Raw genomic sequence first — 6,489 nt, 5'->3', positions numbered from 1 at the left:
AAATCAGCAGTAATCCCTTTAACATGCAATTGACTGAATATGCCCTGTCGATACCTTCATCCTCAGTCATTGCATTTATTCTGAGGACAACAGAAGTCTCCTGTGTTTACTCCTCACAGCAGATTGGCCTCTGATCTTCAAATCCCATGTTTAGCTAAAGTGGCCCTCTTGGGACTGCGGCAAGCAGAGGATGAGAAGACAGAGAGTGATGGAGCGACAGAGAAATTCAGAGAGGGAAGCCGAGCGAGAGGAATGCGAGGTTGTAAAGACGGAGAAAGACAGATCAATGAGATAAAGGGAAGGGAGGATGGAGGGAAAGAGATATTCAGAGACAGAAGCAGAAGAGGTAGGAGGGAGAAAACCTTTCAGGATGAGACGGCCTTGCCCCCCACCACTCAATCCTCTCCTTCTCCTCTCCCAGACCTGATTGAACCTCCTTGGCTGAACTCATCAGGCATTCACAAACTCCCTCTCTGACGCCCACCTCCCCAGTGCTTTCTGTCATGGATGGAATGAGAGGCTTAGGTCCTTTGTGGATCACTATCCCTGTCATATTTTGTGACAACATGACCTTTCACTCCAGCTGGGGGTGGTTGGAATAAACTGGGAGGGGACAGGGGGCTGGGGTTTTGATCCTTGTTTTCTTGCCTTCATCAACCCCCTCCTCCCCCCACCCTCTGTAATGCATGTATTCTTGTGGCGAAGGAAAGTTTGCTGCACACACACACACACACAGACACACACACACACACACACACACACCTTAGTTTTAATGATGTGGTGAAATGGCGGTGGAGTGACGAGGATTTGAGGTTCGGTCGTGAGCAAACAAGCGCACGCACAGAGCAGGATGCAATGAGACTTGACAGCATCTCTTCTCTGTTTTTTGATGGATGAATATTGTCTTTGTTTGTATTCATCTGGTTATCTGTGGCGTCGCCAACTGTTTCCTCGATGTATCCCTCAGCCAACACACACACACACTCTGCCCTACCTTCATTCTCTTTTTGCAGTAGTTATTTTATGCGTTTTTGATCGCTAAGGAGATAGCAGCACCTGCACATCATTTCTGTTTCTAAATGAAAAGCGATGGTATCGACGGGCGCCATCGTATACAGACACTGCTGCGACAGAGGCAGCAGGGGAGGACGAGGAGGAAAAGCAATGGGGGCGATCAATAAGCAAGTAATAAGGGCTCAGAGCAGGATGGTCATGTGAGGGGAAATAACGTGCAGTGTGAGAGAAAGGGGAAATAAAGACATGGAGACAGAGAGCAACAGAGGGAGCAGGAAGATACCAAGCCATGCATGATATATGTGGGAAAAGATATGTGTATTCATACATGAGTGTGCATGTATCCCACCAGTGACACATGATAGTTGGATTATTGATTGTTGTTTTCACTGCGACCTTACAGAACCTGGCAGTCACCACATATTTACTGTACTGCACAGTTGTCACAGCTCCTCCATGCCTCAAGGTACAGCAGCACACACTACATCGACACAGTGAAACCCTCGTGGGCTTTGCTGGAGAGTCCGACCTACCGAGTCTCTACTATCGACTTGAAGAGAGAACTCGCTGGCCTTCTCCTAAACCTGTACATCCATTTTACAAAACTGCTCATTTTGTACAACTATGAAGATGTAAGACTCAGTTAATCCAAGTTATTTTATAGACCCAGGTTTTAAGAATAATTTTCACTACTTTCTAGTGGTTATTGAAATAGTTTACAGAGTGTTTTGTATTGAGGGTATTGAGGGCACATTGTCTTTAAAGAGGTGGTTCTACTGGAGATTTTAAATGTAGTTTTATTATTTTTTTTATTTTTAATGCTGTCAGTACCATAAACAAACTTCAATTCACTGACATGATTTAGGACTTGAAAAAAAATTAAAAATAAAATAAATAAATAAATACACATTTGCATGACTCAGCCCAGTTTCCTTTAGAATTATGTTCATATCTGACAATTTCACACGTCATGATTTATGTCCAGTTCGGTGCCAGTGCAAAGTGTAGTGTGACCTTTATGTAGTGGAAAACAGAAAGCTGAAATTTTTTTGCGAATCTGAAGTGTTTTAATTTCTTAAACTTAACCATATATTCTGACATTTGCAAACATTAGGGAAATTATGAAATTATTAATGGAGCCCTTGACAAATGATAATAAAATCAGGGATAATTTATGTGCAGGTGACATTCACTCGCAGAAAATCAAGTTTATGTTTAAAGGGACAAATGCTGGGTCGATACTAGTTGCTGGTGACTGAGCAGAATGATGTTTAATGTGAGTAACGGTTTAGAATTACATTCGAGGCACGCTGCTAAAGTAAACAAAAACACACAAACTAAGTGAGTGTCTTAAATCAGTTCCTAGTTCAGTAGGTCATGAATCAGTCTATGGTGAATTGGATTCCTGGAACTAATTAGGTTCCTGTTTCACCGAACACTGGAACACTGATGAGTCAATGATCTGCAACAGTCCTAAGGCAATGTGGTAATGATGTCACATAAACAATAAAAGACTATAGTGTAAAGAGACATAAAAAAAGCAGCATGTGATTGTAAAGGTACCAACATTTGATTTTCAAGGGAGTCATGCTGCCGTTTCACAAAGGTGTCAAAGCATGGAAACACAGCTGCATCTAATAAAATTAATGAACAAGGTTCCTTTACATAAGCTAATGAGCAAACTTTGACAATTATAATACTTCAGACAGATGCTTCAATTGCACAGGACTTGGCTCATCAGACTGCTGAAGGAGTGCACGGTCCTTGGAAATAAGAGGCTGGATAGAAAGCAAAAAAGGTTCAGGAAATGAACTTAATTCCTTTTGGGGGATTCAGAACCTTTGGCGGTCAAGGAGTCAAATGTAATTCATTCACTGAGAGACTTGCTTTTCTTTGGGCATTGCAAGTGTCAGCGACAGTCTCTGGGAGTATGCTAATGAGACCAATAATGACACTTCAGCGTACCTATACAGGCCACCTGTACATCTCTGGAGAGAAAGTTACAAATTAATCACTGGCCTTATTCCTATCTTAAAGTCTACCCTATGTTTTACCAGGCTTACTTACAACACCTGACTCCTCTAAAGCCAACTTCATTTTGCAGCATAGTGATTTTAATACAATAATTAAATTAGCTGTAGTTATATTAGTTACTTCAATCATTTATCCAACGTATTTTTTAGGAAGTTATATAGTTTGCTGTTATTTAGTTTGAGTTAGATGGTGACTGGGAAAGTTACATTTTCAATATTATCATTTACATGTTATGTTATTAGCATTGTTAACTGCATGTCTCTACAAAAAGCAGTGCGGTCCATCAGTTGGTCTGATGGTTCAGGTATTTGGTTTTAACTGCCAGGAATGGTGGCTTTACAGCCTTACAGCCATTTTGTCACAGCTTTGTTGACACCTCTGCAGTTCCCTTCACCAAGTGGGCATTATTTTTACAGGCAGAAATGAGTAACTGTAAATCTCCAATATCTCCAATTCAGAGTGACAGCTGTGGGCTGGCAGTTTTTCTGACTCGGTTGCTTATAATTACAGTCTGAACCCTATGACATGAATGCAGCATAAGTACAGCTTTACCGAGCTGCTAGCGTGACTGTAAACCCTTCGTTTTGTTAATGAATAATTAACAAAACTGGTAGCAGGACAGATTGGACTGTTTTCTCCCCTTCACAATAAGCGAAGCACATTAGCCCCTTACCCAGCACAGTCTAGGAAAAAAAAAAACACCACAAACCCTGGTGTCAGAAATAACCTTAGAGTATCGGCTCTACAAAAACTGAACATTATGAAATTCATAAAAGGTACCATTTTCCACAGGGCTATTGTGTTGGATTGCATTAGATTGGACAAGTGGCCACAATGGCGTATCCACTTTCATATCTTCCATGTACTATTTTGCAAATAACTGTTGTTTAGTTAAAATTTTAGTCTTCACAGACAGCACTGTCACAACAATGGACTCTGACTGGCACAAAACACCATCTAGTTTAATTCAAATGAGGCAAACCTGCTGAGTGAAGGAACGCAGGGTGTCAGTTCAAATGCAGCCACACTGACTTTTTGGGTGGATTTTAGACATTTTTTGTGTTTTGAAACTGCTTGATGGATGAATTTTGAAAAGTATAAGAAAACACAATTATTTTACATGCAGCCAAGCATAAATTAACTTAATAAAAGTCAGTAGGAAACAACACATTTACACAATATACTAGAGGTAAAGTAGATGTTTATATATCCGCTTAATGTTTACGTCTGCCACCAGTTTCTTTCAACTTTGTATACTCGGTGATCAGTTTTAATAAAGCAGAGACCTGTTGCCAGTGAAGTGGAAAAGTAAACAGCTAGAGTTACAAAAAAATCTATAGTTATACCTTGAGGAGCTGTGTATTGAAGCATCTGTCATTTAAGTTCAAGTTCAAGTTTGTTTATACTGTATTAGTCCTGTCATCACATGGAATTTTCAGACACTGAAAAGTAGAAAAATCTGGTCTAATTTAAGGCAACCACGGTTCTGTTGTGTTGAAGGGTTTCAGAGTAGACATCCTGGTGCAAAGTCGACTTTTTGCATACAACACATCACTGGTGTTATTTCACCAGAATATACTAAAAAAATAAATAAAATATTGGAGATACTCTGAGGCCATAATCAATGCTATACCTAGACAAACGGACACAGGACACCTAAAGTGACCTTCAGGGTTGAATACTGAATGGACATCGTTACCATTTTAAATCACAGATGTAAAAGTGCCTTCAGAAACAAATTTAACATATAAAATGAGCTGACTGCTTAATATATTCAAAAGATAATCTGATTTGGTTGGCTGTTGGAGCCTGGATTGCTAAATGTTTTGAAAAATCACAGATACACAGATAAAGAGAAAGAAACAGAAACCTCTCAAACTTAATTTTAGATCTTTGTGAATGCACATTGTTCACTAGGTTACTGGAATAGTGAGTTTCATGAATTATCCCAAGTTCATTTCAATATAAAAATATTCCAAGTGTCATGGGCTATTTATTCTGAACCCAATAGGTGTCGCATTAAATTAACATGTACATTTTCCACTGCACATTATGTTGATTTTATTATCATTATCATTAACCATGGTTTTGTAATGTATTTCTGTTGTGTAACCTCTCTTCCTGTTTGTCACCTTCACAGCAACACCAGAGTTCAAAGGATAACAATTATTTCGTGAACATATTGTGCATTTTTTTAGAATATTTTGAGAACACCTGCCGTGCTTTCACAAGATGCAATATATAATTGAAAATCCACTACAAACTCAAATACACTCAGCTACAGGTGTGTGCTGGCCTTTTAGTGAGTAATCAACATAAGAGCATTACTAATACTACTAACAACAATACTAAACAACTAGCATGCATTGTACAAGAAAAAGTAGGAGTGTTATCGGCTGATCAAGATATTAAATGAATATCTCAGAGAAAATATGGATGTGTAGTTAGCTGTAATTACTGTAGCTTTTTGAAGCAACAACAGCATGTGTAATTTCCTTTATCCAGGGTCTAATGAGGGCCATGAACATTCTCTCTGTCTTTCCTCAGTCCATATGGATGTCATCATTACAATAATGGATTTTTAAAAATAACCTTTTCCATAAATGTGTGCCTATGTGCAATTTTCTGTTCCCATCATCTTACAAATCAAGACAAAAGCAGCAATAAAGTAACAACATAACGGCAGGAAGATATATTCACCAACGAGTTGTAAAATTAGTGTGAAGATGAAATGTACTTCTTTTCAGGAAAGTATAATTGTTTTAAATGTGTTAGGAGTCATGGAGTTTTTGGGCAGATCACATAATTTTGAAGCTCATCTGTGACAGGAAAGTGCAGTTTATTTTGTGGGAGTATCCTACAGTGGTTAGTTGCTGTGTTAAAAGTATGAGGATGACTAAAAAGGAGAATGCTGAATGAGATATTAATAGCCATGACATGACAAATGTGTGCAATGACAGTAGGAAGTAGGAATAATTTGATAAACAAATTATGGCTAGAATTACACTACATATCCATCATTATTCTTTGTCACTCCTCAGTTAAGTTTGGTCACATGATGAACTGTGGAAGTTTAAGTCAACAGCTAAAATGCTTCAATGTGTGGGGTGTTGTCCTTTGTCTCGTACATATCCCTATAAAAGTTGTTTGTGCCTTTTACATTGGTGGACAAATATATTGATTAACACTGGGAATGTACTTCCATTCAAATAGCACTAAAAAACTGTTAATCTGATGCACAGACAATCAAAGAAAAGAGAAAAAAGGGAGAAAACTTAAAGGGCACAGCTGTCAAACATTCCACAGCATTTTGAGTCAGGTATCACACCATCAAACGTTTTTAATTAAGCCATCACATCTGCCTCTTCAGCGGCTTTATGATGGCCCCACATACAGAGCTTTGAAAAACAAAAGTCAATCGTCCATATAAGTCATAAAAAA

This window comes from Toxotes jaculatrix, chromosome 7 (assembly GCF_017976425.1).
Source record: "Toxotes jaculatrix isolate fToxJac2 chromosome 7, fToxJac2.pri, whole genome shotgun sequence".
NCBI classification, from domain to species: domain Eukaryota; kingdom Metazoa; phylum Chordata; class Actinopteri; family Toxotidae; genus Toxotes; species Toxotes jaculatrix.
The sequence above is the reverse complement of the archived record's forward strand: the minus strand, read 5'-3'. Positions refer to the sequence as shown.